The sequence below is a fragment of the Simochromis diagramma genome, unplaced genomic scaffold, assembly GCF_900408965.1.
Source record: "Simochromis diagramma unplaced genomic scaffold, fSimDia1.1 OVJJ01000421.1, whole genome shotgun sequence".
Taxonomy (NCBI): domain Eukaryota; kingdom Metazoa; phylum Chordata; class Actinopteri; order Cichliformes; family Cichlidae; genus Simochromis; species Simochromis diagramma.
Window position 1 is genome coordinate 2,355,558 of NW_024387250.1, and position 18,633 is coordinate 2,374,190.

Below are 18,633 nucleotides of genomic sequence, written 5' to 3' on the forward strand. Positions count from 1 at the left end.
TGAAAGAATACCCAAACTGTCACCCTGAGATCTAATAGACTGCCAACCAAGAAAGAAGACCCTGCTCTAAAATGGACACCTTCAAGTTTGATTGAAATTTGCGGCTTTCCACATGGACAAGCCTACTAGATTTAGCTATATGGCCAGTGTTTGGAGGAGTGAGACTTTTAAATGTAAGAATACTATGCCAACTGTCCAGCACAGCAAGCATGTGCACATTTTAGCCTATATGTATAATTCTAACCCTGAGTAGATCAGAGGAAATCCAAAATAAGCTTAGACTTGTGCACCCAAGTTTTGTTTCTTAAAGTCATTAAAGATGTATGCTGTACCTTCATTTCAACCTGGAAAAAGAACAGTTCAAGGAAATCGTTAAAAGCCCCAAATTACCATGACATTCATGCTCATGATGAATGTAAACTTCTGACCCCAACTGTATGTGTTTGTTACAATTACAATAACAATTTTACTACAAATATAATTATTAATATGAAAATAATAATTAGCACAAGAATGCACAATCCTTATCAAAAATGACTAACTCAGTATTTAACCCACTTTTTAGTATAACACAATTTGAGGAATAATGCTGTAATCAAACTTACTTCACAGTCCATCGTAATTCACCTACATGCTCATCAGAAGTGGGTGTTGGATGAGATCATTTGCAGACACAGGGGCAACCTAATGCAGTTAAATCAATGTTTATCATTATTTGGTTTAAAGCTCTTATTAGTCTATAAATCAGAATCCCTTTGTTCTGCCCCCCTCCTGTCCCCTATCCTCTCTACTCTCTGCAAAAATTCCTCATTATTATTATGCATTTGTGCAAACAAGACAATTTTGTTTTTATGTAATGACACCAGATTGCTTTGTGTCACTGTCAGCAACATTCAGGACTTAAACGTGTTATTGCTCTGAATTACAAATGCAGTGCTGAAACATTCAGATGTCAACACTATTTTGTGTCTCTATATCTATATCTCTATAAGTAACAATAGAAATAAGATTTAAAAAAGAAAAACTATAGTGAATTACTAAATCATCAAAGATCTTTGTGTTTAAAGTTCATTCATTTTGCTTCAATACAAGTCTATTCACTGTAGTGTAATTATCTTCAATATTTGTTGTATTTTTCCATGTCATATGGGTAGGTGTTTCAGGGCAGAGTGCTTCACATCCACCTAGACTACAAACATATGAAGGCATTGGGCATAACAGTAAACGCATTTATTCAGCTACTACTGGTAGGCAGGAAAAGCTGTTTCTACATTAGCTGCATGAGTTATTGTTGTTGTCCAGTTTGGCTTAGTAGCCGGAAGGCCTGCGGCAGGAAGGAGGCTCGATGTCTATCTGTTGTCCACGCTGTATGGCAAAGACAGAAACCCAGTGGGAGCAGTTCAAACTGGCAGTGTGGGGCAGGAGATATTTTTCTGCAGAGCACAGACTCTGGGAGCAGAGTGAGTGGGAGCATGTTGTCTGTGTATTTCATAAGATGGTAGCTATGTCTGAGTGCTCATCCTGCCATTAGTGTAGAGGGTTAAAAAGCTTTCAAAACATGCCCTTATGGTTGAATCACTGTGATTTCAGAGCACTGGAGCAGCCATTAGAACTGGACCTAATAAAACTTAAATCTTTTTTTCTTCCTTTTTGCACTAAACTTTCCTGCATTGAGTGTAGGAATAGGTGTCATTAAAAGATAACATTTTCAGTAAAATCTGTTATTTTACCCTAACCTTACAGCAAGTAGCCTGTTTGGTCAATCATATTGACATTTAATAGCTTCAAATAAATGGCTAGAGTTTGATCGGAGAAAAATGTTGAGGCTACCTACAACTCAACCTCAGATACTACATATTAGTGCCAAAGGCTCTGTGCATTAGGTTGGATTTTTTTTCAAGGTACTAATATATCATTTATTGTAGATGACTATTCGCCTTTTCTGCTTTGCAAATATCAAAATCTGATCAAAGTGATGCCTAGACCTCAATAAACATAATCTCCCCATGGCTCCTTTCAATGTGGAGAAAGTTGCTCCCAAATGAATGAGCTTCTCACCCCAGAAGTAAAGCCCAGACAAGTAGAAGTAGATTTCTGCTATTTGTATCTGCAGTTTCACTGTTTTAGTCACTATCCAGAGCTAATGCTCATACTGTAGGTTACAGTAGGTGACAATGCTTTCCTGCTCAGCTCTCTCTTCACCATAATAGATTGGTACAGTGTCCACAATACTATCAACTCTTCCCCCATCTATCTGCCAATCCAGTCTACTGCTCTCTCATGAGCAAACCCCTAAAACTTTAACTCAGCTTCGAGCAGCAACATCTCAGCAACCTGGAGTAGACACTGAAACCTTTTCCAGCTGAGAACCATAGCATTAGACTGGGACGTGTTTATTCACATTCCTGCTGCTTAACACTTCGCTGCAAACCGCACTAGTGTGAACTGGTCTGATGAAACCAGCAGAACCACAACATCTGCAAAAAGAAGAGAGGTAATCCTGAGGCCAACGCTTGACGAAATTCTGTCAAGTAAATGGCCTGTATTTGCATAGCGCTTTACTTGGTCCTAAGGACCCCAAAGCGCTTTACACTATACACAATCATCCACCCATTCACACACTGGTGATGTAGCCACAGCCACCCTGGGGCGCACTGACAGAGGCGAGGCTGCCGGACACTGGCGCCAGCCAGTGTCCTCTGACCAGCACCAGTAGGCAAGGGGTGAAGTGTTTTGCCCAAGGACACAACGACTGAGACTGTCAGAGCCGGGGCTCGAACTGGCAACCTTCCGATTACAAGACGAACGCCCAACTCTTGAGCCACGATCACCCCGTATTAATGCAGCCAGTTACAAAGGGCAGCCGTGGTGGTGTTCAGTGTCTACTTGGAACAGCTCTGCTGACAAAACTCTCGCTACAGTTGCCCCAGTGGTTCATAAGAATGGGCCTGATAATCCATACTACCAAAGGACCAACAACACATAACCCGATAGACACGATCAAATTTCCCAAGTTCACAAAACACTCTTGCATGTACTCTCAAATGGCCATTAGTGAATAGCTGCTCATATGTTCCAGCAACATTTGAACTTGCGGGTCAGCAGCAATACTGAAAATATGATTATTTTTTCCAGCAAAAAGACTTCTATGATTACTTTGTCTTCATGTGTCATGGACACTTACTTATACTTAATATACTTACAAATATACTGCATATTTCATCTGCAGTCATTTTACCACATTTACAAGCTCTATAATCCAGTTAGGGTTGTGCATACCTCCAAAATGAGTTGTGCGTGCGTGTGTGTGTGTGTGTGTGTGTGTGTGTGGTTGGCATTGTTGCTGCATTCATACCTGGCAAAACCTGCCTGCTTGAAAGAACAAAGCCAGCACAATACCTCACATCACTTTGTCTTGCGAGTGGGTTTAATGTAGCAGAGCTCCATTTGCCGGCACCAGAGGAGCATTTTCCAAATTAAAGCATACAAAAAATGACATCTGTTAAAATTCAACACAATGCTTTTATATTTGACACTCAGTTTGCAGTCTGCAGTGAAGCTTGTTCCTTCGCCTTTCCTGGTCATCAATTTGGACTTGACATTTTATTTGTTTGCCTTCTCTGCTTTACTTTGCTTTGCTTGTTTGTATCAGCTGCAATAGTGTAACCGGTATTATTACCAGCATTGACAGTGAGGTTGGTATTGTTTCCACACTGAGCGTCTGTCTTTGTTTTAGTGTCACAGGGAAACGTTTTCTTTCAAAGCTTTCTGTCTGACAAGCTATGACGTTGTTGAAAGGATGTATTTTGGCTCATTATTTTTAGTTAATTTTCCAAAAATTAACCAAATAGTTTTGATACTTAAACTTAACCAAACCATGATTCAAAAGTGGAAATAATTTTCTGCCAGAAAGCCTGAAAGAAAAACTTCTGTCACTATGGTGTTTGTGTAAATACTTTGGCAGGTTTTATTTTGTGTGCCCGTTTGTCCTGAACCCCTGAACCCAGAGGTTTTGCCTCTGATTGGCAAAACCTTCATTTTTCAGTACGACAAAGCTCTCAAACACACTGCCAATGCCTTAAAAGCACACCTGGATAGAAAAACACACAAAGAAACTTAAGAAGTTATGTTCAGTCTGGACTTTACAGTTATTGAAGTAGTCTAGGATCATCTTAACTAAGACAAAAAAGGCAGCCAAAATCAAAAGAAGGGCTTTGAATATCCTTCAAGAAGCTGAAAGAACTTTTCCAAAAGACTACTTAAAGAAATTACAAGAAAGCTCGCCTAAAAGAGTTCAAGATGTGCTGAAGAAGAAAGGTAGTGAAACCAAATATTGACTTTCATGCTTGATAGAATTGTACAAATGATGTTGTTGCCTTATATACTGCATTTCTATCAATTGTTGCCCAGGATTCAATAAATCATTGCACTCATTTCCTATTTTCATAACAAAATATAAATAAATAATATGCGATTCAAGACTTTTGCACAATACTGTATATTGGCACAGTGTGGCGATAGGGACACATACTGTAGCAGGAACTACCACAAAGTTAATTTGATAAATTGACATGTGTTTTTATGTTTGTGTCTGTGTGAACTGATTCTGTCCACACAACAAGAACACAGCCATGTGTATCACGATGTTGTCACATAACTTAACACGTGTGTAGCTGACGTCAAAATGAAGGTGAAGTTCAGAGACAGGTGTGAATCCCAGTGATATACTGTAGCAACAGTTACCTCGGTCAAAAGGGCTGTTTGGAGTGAACAGTTTCCAAGAGGGTCTCGTACTCAATTTTTTAATGTCAGGAATTGAAAAATCTTATGACAAATTATGCCGACTATGGGTACTTAATCCTTGTAGCTATTTGGTGTGTGTGTGTTTAATAATAAAAAGAAGAAAAAGAAGTAGAAGGAAAAGAAGAAGAAAGTAATTAGGCATCATATCATATCATATCATATATACATGGAATTAAGGCTATAGAAATCACTTAACAGCTCTAAAGCACAAAGGTAAAATATATGGGCCAATAATATTTATTGAACATGGTGCATACATTCTGTGGAGAATATTAATGGAAAATGAAAACATACTAAATACAGCAAGATTCAGAATCTAACCTTCAACACAGGCAGCAAGGAGAAAGGGGCTACTGAAACACTGCTCTACAAATAAATATCTGCAGTATTAGCATGCTAGACACACTTTCCCAGTGTTAACAATACCGGGTCTTCATACATCAAAGGAAAAAGTCCTTGGAAAACATTGCATGAGGATGGAGGTGTCTGTGGGCCTTGTTGGTGAGGCATGTCAGGTTACTTGCTAAGTATAGCAAGCAAAGGAGGAAGAAATGATTATGCAATGAGCAGGCTAAATCGCTTCCTCCAAGCACAAACGCAGAGAATGTTGCTGTCTGTGCAAATAAAGTCTGATGGGTAAATGGGTCAAAATGATGGCATTTCAAAACATTATAAAAATGACTTTGTTTCTGTTCCCATAGTTCTGAAATGATTACTGTGTGGGTTAAAATGTGGAAATTGAGATTCATATCTCTTGATTAACCATATTAAGTCTTAAGCAGATGCAAATAAGTTAATGTTATTGATTTTATTTTACTCATAGCATTACAGAGAGTGTGGTGCATATAAAACTAATGACATGCATTAAGTAATTCACATTTCAAATGCAGATACGTGTCTTCAGGGAATTACACTACACTGTGCAAAATATGGCACAATGTGGCAGAAAAATGTAGAGAGCAAGAGATATGAAAAAATACTGTACACGAATGTATTATTTCTTGTTTACAGTTTTACCTTGCACGGTTTATTAGGAATTATACAGAATACTGAGGATGGAAATGCACCATGTAGTATTTCCATTTAACAGTGATGTAGAACAGACTAAAGCACCACACGTGCTTGACAAAGTTGGAAAAGAAATTGCAACATTTTGCATCATGTTGATTAGTCAGAAAATATCAGTGCAGGAGAGTCATCTCTTAACCACTGACCTCTAATTTTTCAGCGCATTTTGTTATATATTTAAAGTGAACTGTAAATTGGCGTGTTACTCCAAAGGCACAGCTCCATTTGAACAGCATATTGTATGAAGCACCAGGGGAAATATAACAAATAACCTGCAGCACACGGTATAGAAACAGGATATTACATCTAAGGAACCAGGCTGCTGACTAAGGGAACCTCCAAAGCGGACAGCCTCACAAATGCACAGTTGATCCAGTCCATGCACCTGGTTGAATAACCAAGGGCCGAGTACTGGATGCAGCAGGGACAATGCAATGCACTCCAGTTTCAAAGCCTCTTTAGAGATGTGAGCATAGCCACCCTCTGTGCATCCTATTCTGAAATACAAGCGCTGATCTTGTGATTTTTGTGTGTGAGGTGGTTTTGTTGACATTGCCTTACTGTGTTATTGTTTGGAGTCCCACATGTCACATCTTGTATCACCTTATTAAATCTCAGTATGCAGAAAAGCAAGTGATACCACTTCCTATTGCCATAAATCGGGCTTGTGGTGTCTGATAAAAATGACAATCCACACACAAATGACCACAGCCTTGTTTGACCAAATTTATTTTGTTTCCCAAAGTGGTAATAGACACAGAAGTGTAATTCTTTTTCACACAAATAGCTAACATAAAAATACAGCAACAAACATAAACTTATTTGGCATTAGGTCAGGGTGAACTAAAAAGAAAAAATGCCGCTGCATTTTCCTCTTGTATATTCAGCCATTACAGCATAATAGCACAACACTAAAGATGTTTTTAGTTCAGTCATTAGCCATCAAAAAGAAAACTATGCTTCTGGACTCCAAAAGCAATGACCTCTTAGGTGTCACTGGGTACAAAGATATGCTCTGTCCAACTTGATTCATGTTCAGGCCTCTCTGAGTCATGGCTACTCCCCATCCAATTACCATCCGATAATATATCAAGGGAATTACAGCCAGACTGAGCAAAGTCAGAAGTGACTTGAAGACACCTGTGGGTAATGGACAGTAGTGGCGTTTGGTTCGGATCACGCCACAAATGTAATGATTCAGTTGGAGGGAGGCCAAGTCGACTGATAACTAGGTCAAAAGGAGGATGTGCTTGAGCCTTTTCCTCCAATCCTATGACTACTATTTGGCTTCAATTACTCTTTTCCCTTTTTCCTTTTAATAAAAAAGCTTGAAAGAAAATGTATTTCATGTGTATCAGAGCACTCACTGCTAATGACTTCTACGAATTAATATTCATAAGAGAATCTGAATTGGAATTGGAGTATTAGGTGTGCAGGTCATGATCAAAATATCAGGGATATTTGCTTATGGATGGTATTAAATATATGGAATACTTCAAAGGCTGATTCATTTAGTCTTTTACATCAGAGGAGAAATGCTATTAGACAAGCTCAAATATATGAAAGTATGACTTCTTGACATATCTGCAAGAAGTTTCCAAACTAACCTGTAGACGATAAATGTAAAATGAAATCTGATGTTATTTAAACATCTCTGGATATATTTTCTATATTCAGGCAAAGTCTGACAAGACCTCAGGGTGATGTTTGGGAATGTAAATACCACCCAATAACTGTTTGAAGCAAAGATTTACAAACCATTGGAATTAACTGCTATTTTGCATCTGCCTTTCCTGTGCTGTTATTTCCATGTAAATCTTTTACCCTAAAGAATAAATGTTTTGCAGAGTTCAACTGTAATAGTACTGACTGTTGCAGAGTTGACATGCCATGAAGTAAAAGTTGTTAATTACAGAACTATTTAATGTAGCTAATAATTGCAATTTGTATTTGCAATTTGCTACCATAGATTGGCAACCTGTCCAGCTTCTTGCACTATGACAGTTTGGATAGGGTCAACCCAACCGCTATCTTGAATTAGATAAGTGCAAGACGATGGACGGATGGATGGATAGATGGATGGATGGAATTGTGTTTTTTTTATACTTTTAAATAAAAAAAACATACCAGTGGTCACTTTAAGTGGGCTGCATGATGTAAAAACGACCTACTGTAATGAATGATGCCTTTAAAATACTAAAAAACACACGTTTCCTTGCTTTCATTTCTCCCACTTATCTGAGTTTACTTCAAAAGCTGCAATGGTAAGTTGTGCAACATGTATATCTGAAATAGTTCACAGCTGAATAAATGATCTCCTCAGAGCATCACTTACTCCAAAATACCACTCACTAAAGATGAATAAGCAATGTTGGCAACAGCTAAAAAAATGTTCCCATGATAACAACGCAGGATGCATGATTGACTACATATTTTATAACATTTTGGAAGTGGAAAACTCCAGGCGTACTTGTAGGAGTTCAAGTGCAATGCACAAGTAAAGGAGAAAGGCAGAGAGAATAGCTGCTTAAACATCATATGAAATATCTACTGTATCAGTGTAATTGCAGCCCAAGAGCTGGTTTGATTTAATTCAAGTGAAGTGAACACCTAACAGAAGTGTTTCCTCTACATTTATAAATTCATCACTCATTTTGCAGCTTTGATCAGATATTTTGATTTTGTATCATTTCTGCTTATTTAATGTGGCAAACATTTCATTAAGTGGGTTTTATCAAATAAGACACTGTCAAGGAAACTGGGGTACAGTAGTTTTCCTTTGTGTCACGAAGCATGGATCCAAATGATTGGATCGGCGAAGGCGCGGGGAGACTTTGAGGATACAGCCAGAAAGCACACCAGTATAGACAGGTAGTGACATTTTTACTTCACTGATTTTCCCAGCATCAACTGAGACTTTCATGTGAGTGTAGAGAGCAGTATCTGATATGTCTTTTGTGATGATTTATGTTTTGCCGGCTTTGAGGATTTCACATAGCTCTCTTAGGACACTACAAAGTTTGATACTTGTAATATGATGCCTCTGACTCTGTAGCTTTCCTTAAACTAGCGTGAAATCCATCAGCCAGCTCGTTGAATAAAGTTTGGGAAAACAAGTTTTTGCTGAAGTGGTTCTGAATATTACACATCTGAGTCTATTTATGGTCACAGCAGTTAAGTCTCTATATCTCCTCTACAGTATCCTATTGTGGAATTTAAGATAACCCAGTTTTTTCTTTTGAAAACTGCTATAGCTTTAAAGCTGCTTTGGAGTTACATTTCTGCTCCCAGACACACAAGTGAAAAGAAGCTATTAAAGTATCTGTGAACTTGTGAATACTGTGTGTATCTGCAAAATAACTCTGTATTCTGGGTAAAATAATGTGTTTTAAATGCCTCATATTTAAAATGTTGGGTGGATTGAATGATCCCTGGTATGTCATACCCACCTCCAGTAAAGCAGAGAGATGCCAGCAACAGAATTTTGATAACGTTGTCATGGAAACGAGCTATTGAAAATAAGTAAATGGTATGAGCTCTTCCTGCTGGAAATGTACTGTGTTGGCATGTCAGAAATGCACAACGTGAAATGTAGGCAGCAAGTCTGAAGTTGTTGTTGATGTTGTTGTTGTTTTTAAAAATGCATGAAATACAGGTACACGATGCCATTCTTTGGTGGTAGCTTTTTGAGAACAGGATAAACCCAGCTTTGTGCAAATATTGCAACCCTCCTTCCATTGTGCAGTTTTGCTCTCTATTCCCAGTGCTCACAAGGATTTTTTTTCACTGGCTCTAAGTAGAATGACCTCTGAGCATTGATTTTATCATCATTTTCTCACAGCTGTGTGGCAGAGCTGTGCTTTGTTGTTGGAGCCTTTTTCTCTGTATTTCAGCAGCATATCTTGATGTGTTCAGGACACTGAATTTGATAATTTTCCATTTTTTTTTCCATTTTAATTAAAATCATACCCTAACCCACTAGAATATAAACTAGTTAACCCTACAAGTAGTGCTAAACTGCAAGTAGATCAGTTGCACCGATATTAAGATTCTGCGCTGATACTGATGTTTTGTTGTTCTTTTCTCTCGTTGGTTTAAAATCTTTGAGCAAGTGATCACTCCAGGAATACCTAGAGCATGCTATATTATGGCAGCAGAAAGAAATGGGGGGAAAAAGAGGAAGGTATAGCTATAACTCTAGATTTTATAGTTTTATAGTTCCTATAATTTAGGAACAAGAACTGGTGCAACTCCAAGGTGTGCATCTCCTGAACTCATATTTTTTTCACAATAGATTATAGAAAATAGGTCTTACATTTAAACTGAGAAAATGTAATGTTTTCTTTCTCCTTTTTTTTTTTCGATGGAAGCAACAAATCTAAAAAAGAATTGGGATAGGGCAATGTTTACAACTGTGTAGCCTCCCTCGTCTTTTAACAACAGGCCATAAACATCTGGGAGACCCGCTGCTGGACATTTGGGTGAGGAATGTTGTCCCATTCATGCCTGATATAGAATTCTACATGCTTAACATTCCTGGTTCTTCTTTATTATATTCATCACTTCATGATGCACCAAATGCTTTAAATTGGTGAAATGTCTGGACAGAAGGCAGGCCAGTTCAACATCTAGACTCTTCTACTATGAACCCAGGTAACAGATACAGTTTGCAGTTTAGCACTGTCTTCCTAAATGTGCAAGGCCTTCCATGAAAAAGACATTGTCTGAATGATCATATGTTGCTCTGAAATCTGTATATGCCTTTCAGCTTTGCTGGTGCCTTTCCAGATGTGCAAGGTGCCAATTCCGCAGGCACTGAGGCAGCTCCATGCCATCAGTGATGCAGGCTATTGAACTGAATGCTGATAAAAAGCTGGGATGGTCCCTTTCCTCTTTAGCCTGGAGGACACAGCACTCATGTTTTCCAGAAATACTTTTACCATTTCAATTTGTCTGATCACAGAACAGTTTTCTTCTCTGCCTCAGTCCATTTTAGAAGAGCTTTGGCTGTTTTTAATGCAGTGTCGCCCGAAGGCTCGAAGATCTCAGGCATCCAGTGTTGATTTCGCCAGATATTGTGGTTCTCTAACATAAACTAATGTTAGAAATACTAATAAAAAATGTGCTAGTTTGTACATACATTTGAGCTTTTACTGTACTATATTTGTGTATTGTGTATTTTTTTACAAGCAGTGGTGCTGTGTGTGCAGTCTGAGCCATTAGAGTTCATTCAGTGTGGTGCTGTTAGGCCTGCTTCAGAGTTGTGTGCTTTCCTTGAACAAACAGAGGAGAGATTTGGCAGTGGGCAACTTTGGACACATGGTGTAGGCTGGCCACCCAATCAGAAGTTAGATACAGTGCTTGTACTTTCTATCCTATTTTTATGTTGATTTCACAAAGGAATTTGTTCAGTTATTTTTTAACTGGGTGGTCAAGATGCATTTTGGGCATCACTGTATCATTAAATGAACAAATATGGCATCATACAAAATTATAAGGTTAGAGCCTGAATTCATGGGAAACAAAATTGCCACCAGTGAATTTCATCTTATTGGCTGATTGTTAGGATGCCTGAGGTTTGAGTTTATAATATTATTTATCATTTCTAGTCTTTGGTTTCTTTGTCTGTGTTCTGTCTTATGGCCTGCACACAGCCGCCCATAACGCTGATAGGCTTATGATAGTCAACAGGGAAAATAAGCAGCTGCTCTACTGATAAATCAATGCATCCCTGTTTTTTAATATATATTAAATGCTCAGTTTTGACAAATGTTGGGGAAAATGCTCTCTCGAAATCCATTGTTTTTGAATTTTAACACCATGTTGGAAATGTTGTTATTCTCCTGCAGCAAGACAGGTTAAATATTAAAAGTTCTGCGCTTGTTACTCTGTTGCTTTGTGGTGCTAAAAAGATCATTATGGCCTCATCAGAATGTAGCACTGTAAATGGGGACATTACAACAAAGCAAGGACTTAAAAAGCCATTTTACACCAAAACATCTCAATATGATTTTCTATTATGTATAAATATTAAGCACAATGATATTTTTCACTAAAGAGGTCCTCTGAATATTTTAAACTGTAACCAAAGATTACAACAGTAAATAAGCCAATTCCAATGGAGCAAATTTTGGTCCCCTAACTCGCATGCTTCAGACAGTATCTTTTCTTTTTCAGAGTAATCCCACCAATATGTGACACAGCAGGTACTGTATGGCACTGTTAAGACAGAATATCATTGCTTAAGGCAAGGTGACAGGGATAATAATCTGCCATCCTTTATGTTTAATATTTAAATCCCGGAGGTAGAGAGGAAAAAATATGGCGGTGTCCTTGTTTCAAGCGCCCGCTCTACTCTATCAACTGAGTCCGGAGTAATCAGTCAAACAGCAAAGCACAATCTGGGATAACAATTCATGTTTTTTTAGACTACCTAAGATTGATTACTGGTAAAAATGACATGGGAACTACAAATGCACAAAATTACACACAGAAATGCCAGAAAAAAATATGCTTGTTTGTGGTTCTTCTCATATTTCATATTCTGGATTTGTATATATTTATGTTTCTTCTGTTTACCAGTCACAAGTGATGCTTAAGGCAACGCTGCCCACTTCTACAGTATTTGTGAGTATATGTGTTTGCTGTGTGCCTATTAGGATTTTTGTAACTGTGTAAACACAGATTCATTCCTTGCATTTGCAGCAATTACTCATTTTATACATATTTTCTGCCCCCAAGCCTGATGGGAATACAATCTTTGTAGGTCAATTTGGGGAATTGCAGGATAATATATTGCATTTTTATTAAATGAGCATATGCTACATGCAGTACAACAGCATTTACCTCAGGAGACACTGCGGTATGCAGTTGAGAAAGTGGAAAAGGTCACATAACTCAGGGGCAGCAGAATAACTGCTGCCACATGTAAATGTTGATTAATATCTGCGGTTCTCAGGGAAAAAATTAAGAAATATAACTTTTAGTTTAGCACCTTAAACATTTAAGTTTTGAGGCAATTACAACATGGCATTTGGCCTGTGAATCAGTAATTAATACTTGAGTGTTTTTCTGTGACATTTTAGTAATGTCTGTCTAGATTCATTATTTTCACTTTTCTGGGTTCTTTTTTGACATTCTGGGCAGGAAGTTCTTCAAATGTCGACTATTTGGGTCTGTTTTTACGTTTATACTGGTAGTTAGAGTTAATGGCTGACAGTATTGGCAGTGCACAATGTTATCTGACCATCTTTAACTAAGTAAAGTGTTTTAACTTTTGAATGTCAAACTGGAGTTTGTGTGTTTTTTATATCCCACTGATGTCGTTTTGCATCCTTCACTACATTCTGTTTAGTGAACATGCAGCGTGTGGCTTGGCTGATAATTCAGCCAGCAAGATCTTGTGCAACAATCTAATTATATCTATATTCAAGAGGGATCCAAGTATTTCTCAGCGGGCTCCATGCAGCTGACTGTGTGTGCATAACTGCAGGCTTGATTAACAAGTTGTTGAGTCAGCACTTACTGTAGTAAAGTGCATCAAGCCCACAGACTTTCTAACCTACAGCAAGGTACTAAAAACTACCCCAAATGATTGCTAATCAATTATTGTTTAACTTCTGTTCAATTCCTTTAAAAGTGATTGTTGCAGTTGGCTTAATGTGTATAAATTCCACTGAAGCTCTTTAACCACCGCTCTTTAATCACTGTGGATTTAAAGTACATTTTCTGGCTTTCTGTGTCACTTAAACTTTCTTGGTGTACTAATACTGGAAATGGATGAACATTTTTTTTTTTTACATTAAAAAACAAAACAAACAACAGCAACAAAAACTAATTTCCTTGTTCGGTGATACTGAGAATTACAAACCCAAGACATACATACATTACAGGCAGGGTTTAAAGTGGCATTTGGCAGGTGCAGGAACTCTAAGATTGGGTGTAGTGGTGCAGTGTGGAGAGAAAAATTGCTTAGAAATAAGTTGCAACTTGTTTTGTGAGTTCCAGCAGATTTTCTTTGCTTTAGACTTTCTTTGGTGGCTGATGCTGTTACCAGCATTCATGCTTTTGTGTCATGTTTTATGTGTTAATTCCACTGTGGTCTTGTCCCGGTGTTTTATATCTGGTGCCAGCCATGACAGAAACAAATAAAATGCTAGGACCTAGAACCTCCCTGCAGGAATTTGCTGACATTTGTCATTATATTAAGGCAATGCTTGTTATTCTCTTACTGATAAATTCAAAAACCAGGCCGATCAAAACAGCTGCGAGCTATGTCGACACAGCATGTAGATACGTTTCCAATGAGGTTACTGTGTAGATTATGTTGTAGGGTTTCAGAGAGGTTGTCAGTGTTGGCATACCTATAGATTAGATTTGTGGATTTAGCCAACTCAGTGTGAAAAGAATTAAGCAGATGTTTCACAAGTTATTGCTGAGTTGCAGCCCCTGGACAGTAAGGGGTAGTAAGCCATTAGAAAAACTAGAATTTGGTGATTGAATTTAGGGTTGCATGAAAATACCATTGAAAAAAATCTCAGGAATTTTACGTCACACGAACACATCACAAGGATAAGAAGGAAAAAGCAGTGTTGAAAGAGGTGTAAGCCTGGGGATGTCATTATTTTGTTATTACTGAGCAAGTATCTCTATCCAGTTACTGGAAGCAACACCAGGCTGCAACAGAAAAAAATAACTAATTCAAAAATAATATGCATTACCTGCCTATTAGATTCTGTTGCTTATTAACTGAAGGTGCCAGAATGCCATTCTAGCCCACTTTAACCCCAGATTACAGGGCAGCATGATGGAAATTACACAGCTTTAAAGTCATTTGTTATAATGACTGCGTAATTAATGTTATTGTTACAAAGTGAATTTAGTGAAAAAGCAAGACTCAAATGTAAAATATTCACTTCATATCAAAGAGCCAAAATACCAGCAAGGACTTGGAACAGTACTGGAAGATATGGAATGATGAGAATAGTTTGCAGGGCTATATAGATAAATGCTTGCTTTTCCCTGCTATACATTCTCATAAAAAGCGCTGAAGGTCAATATTTCTGTATATAATGAAGCTACCTAAAGCTGCAGAAAATATGGCTGATGCTACAAGCAAAAGGGCAGCTCGTTAATCTAGTCACAGTGGGGAAGCAAACCAAATTTGAGAACTTAAATGTCTTTCACCAAGATAAGCATAGGAGATAGAATATGTCAACTCTTAAGGTCAGATATGTGCTTCACACTGATGTATTTTGATAAGAACAGCCATTTTAAAAATTGATCCTGAAATTACTTGAAACTGACTACTGATGTGATGATCTGAAGAGCTTCTGTAGGGCAAAAGCCTGTGGCTAGCAGAGGAGGAGTGTGGAGGACACACCACAGAAGCAGCTTGCAAGGAGTGAAGTGTGCTGAGAATACTACTGTGAGCAAACCATCAAGAAAAGTAAGGTGAAAGAGAAGAGGGTGACCTTTATGAAAATATCTGTCATCTCCCTCAATTTCTCAGTGGAGCTTAGAAATGGGTCAAATACATGTTCTCTTTTTTACTGCAATAAAATGACATGGGGAAATAATAACAAAAATGTGGTTTTAATTGTTTCTATTGCTAGAAAAAAAAAGTAGTTTGCAGTTTTCTGCGGTCCCAGATATTGCAACACTATTTCCCATTGCATAAAACTCATCACCATAATTGGTTGCATCAGCAACGCCTTGGTGCCAATGTAAATAACAGTGGAGGATCTTTGAGGAACTACATTGTATTTATTGGGACGCGGGTATGTTTCCTGGTCAGAGAACAGAAATAAATCAGTGACAAGCTAATGGATGGAGAGTCACTGGCCAGCTGGAGGAATCAGGGTTGGAATGTAAAATGGCAAACACTCTCCTTTCTCCCTCAGCAGCCACTGCCAAAATGCCCTGGAGCAAGGCACTTAACCCCTTGCTTATACTGTTTTCAGCAACAACCAGCAGAAGACTGATTGCAGTATGTCTGTGTGGTGTGAATATACCTGTACAGCAAGCAGGATGTAGGTCATTGAAGGAAAAATGAAAAACAAAATCACACACAAGCTGTCAAAACATTCCCTCTGCAAATAAATATTAAATATGATATAAACACAATACCACTATGGATGTACCCTCCTGCTGCTTATGTGCGCGTGTTTCTGTGAGCGTTAGATGGAAGAGGATGTAAAAAAGAAGTGAGATGTGAAATGGTACCAAATGTACCCTTGAGGAGTTTTCCCACTGACTTCCGGCCAATAGTGGCAATTCCAGGAAGTTGCTGCACACAGACACAGACACACATAACCACTCCTGAAGCAGTTGATGTGCACTGAACAGAGGCGATGATAGAAACTGTTCAGTAGTGCGGACAGGCCAGGCTATAGCCGTTGTTGCTTCTTTTCATTATGCAAATACTAATCAAAAGCTCCACATGAAATCAATCTTCCTCTAACTCTCATCAAGAAATGAAATGCATTTCCTAAAAAATGTTCCCAATAATCCGGTGCAAAAATTAAAAGCTGATAAAGCTATTCACATTCTGAATTGTTGCATTATGATAGTCTAGTGTAATCTTCACATCAGCCCAAGCAATTGAAGTAGCGCATGCATGACAAAGTGCTACAGTAATTCATTTAGCCTGCTAGGCAACCAGATGCACGAAACAACAGTTTTGGAGTTTTAGTTCTTATTAAACGCGTTCCTAATCCAGACCTGCAGAGGATCAATTATAGCTAGGCTTTGAGAGACCCCAGTCAATTTTTTTTTTCCACCTCTCAGGTAATAGGCTATATAAAAACCATTTTCATTTTGTAGGAGAGGTTCAATTGTTTACACAAGATAATGACTCGCCTCGCTAATGAATATTTTGTTAAGCCTAATTAAATAATCAATCAAGCAGCCCCGTATCCCCGCCCTGACCTGCCACAGAGGGCCATCTCCTCAGCAGACAGGCACGCCTTCAGCCCTCAGCTTCTGATCACATTTCCTTAGCAACGTGTTTCCCCCGGTGTCGCTTAGACGGCTCAGCTGTCTTATTCCCCACGGAGATACACACCTCACCTCTGACTAGCAAATTCTCCAGAATGATGGTACAAGTCACCGTCCCAGGGCGGAACACCTTTGCAACTTAATGGTGAGCATATATCCCACCGGCACACACGATGAAACGGCGTTAATTGCAAGTCAGCAGAGAGGTGTCTGCTGCACCGTTTCTGCATGCAGCAGATGGTCCATGTGTACTCCCTACTAGTAAGATTAGCCGTCCATAGTAAATCCTGGGCCTAGCATTTGCAGGATGGGGGCAGAGGGACGCGTTAGCTACATTTAATGCTAAGCTGTAGTTCAATCTTGTTGATGTAGCCTCTTTCATCTTTGCATTATAATAACTTTTTAAAACTTCTCAAACTCTTAAGACAGGTATAGGTTGTAGTAGTGTGCACAGTTATTATTATTATTATTATTATTGTTGTTGTTGTTGTTGTTGTTAGTGTAAAAAAAAAAATCAGTGTCTCTAAATTAGGAGAAATTACTTATGACCGGTGTTGAACCAAAAAGTTTTGTTTTTGTATAATGTCATCCAGCACACCCTGAGGTGCTCAGTAATCTAAATGTGACATCACCATGGGGGAAAAATAGTAAGACATGCGCCACTTGTTAAAGCTGGCTAACTTTAGCAGCACACATTTTTATTTTAGTTAAAGTGAGTCACGTAGTTATGAAAATTGTCCACAAATCACCGGTTATGGTACATTTTGGATCCACGTGCAAATGGGATCTAAATCAAAAAAGTAAAAAAAAAAGATTTTTAAATAGATGTAACAGAAATAAACAAATGATCAATAAATACAATAAGCTGGGAATTACCAGAGTGGACAGGATTAGAAATGAGAGTATCAGAGGGACAGCTGAGGTCGAGCACTTTGGAGAAAAAGAGGGACAAGGCTGAGATAGTCTGGGATAGTGGATTTACTGGACAAGGGATGTTGAATATGTAGCTGTTAGGCAGCAGGAAAAGAGGAAGACCACAGAGGAATTTGATGAAGATAGCGAAGGAGGACATGCAGAGGGTTGTTGTGACAGAGGAGGATGCTAGGGATAGAGTGAGATGAAGGCAGATGCTCCGCTGTAAACCCACAAATAGTAAACCCACATTTAATTAAAAAATAAACAATACATTCAATGTAAGAACTCAGTTTTCTTCTTTTTTCCCCCCCTCGCACTAAAGAAAAAATTCACGAGCAAATAGTTCAACAATGTAAGAGTTTCTTTTCTATTTTAAAATTGCAAAGAATTTGGGGATTTCATCATCTACATCGAATTATATTAAAAGTTTCATGGAATCTGTGTGCACAGGGCACAGTGTCAAAACCAATACCGAACAGGAGAATCACATTAAAACCTTAAGTGACTCTAGTGGAAATCCCTGGCTGGCTCAGCAGTGCTAATAAAAGCTATACTGGCAGTTAACAGTATATAGCCGCATGGATATGAGCTATAACGAGTTAAAACCAGTTGAACTGCATATGAGCAAGATTCAGAAGGCAATTGGCTTTTCTGGGTCCCAAGTTCATTTAAGAAGTATTGAGGTGAAGTGGAAATAAAATAAAAAAACCCTTTTTTGTAAGTTATGAATGATACTTTCTCTAGGTTAAAGATGAGTTTATTAGCTGTGCATGGTTTGGTGTGCTCATGGCATGGACAACTTGCACAACAACTTGCTTACTTAGGTAAAATGAAACCAAAACATGTTTT

General features: G+C 38.3%; 1 protein-coding gene across 6 annotated transcripts in view; it reads left to right on the forward strand.

Annotated features, from left to right (window-relative positions):
* The first annotated feature begins 16,816 nt into the window (after positions 1–16,816).
* Positions 16,817–18,633, forward strand: part of eys (eyes shut homolog) — a 166,353-nt gene continuing 164,536 nt past the window's right edge. For all 6 annotated transcript variants that reach the window (XM_040001369.1, XM_040001372.1, XM_040001375.1 and 3 more), the window contains exon 1: positions 16,817–17,014. The gene's annotated coding sequence lies outside the window, so the exon portion shown is untranslated. The remainder of the gene's footprint in view (positions 17,015–18,633) is intronic.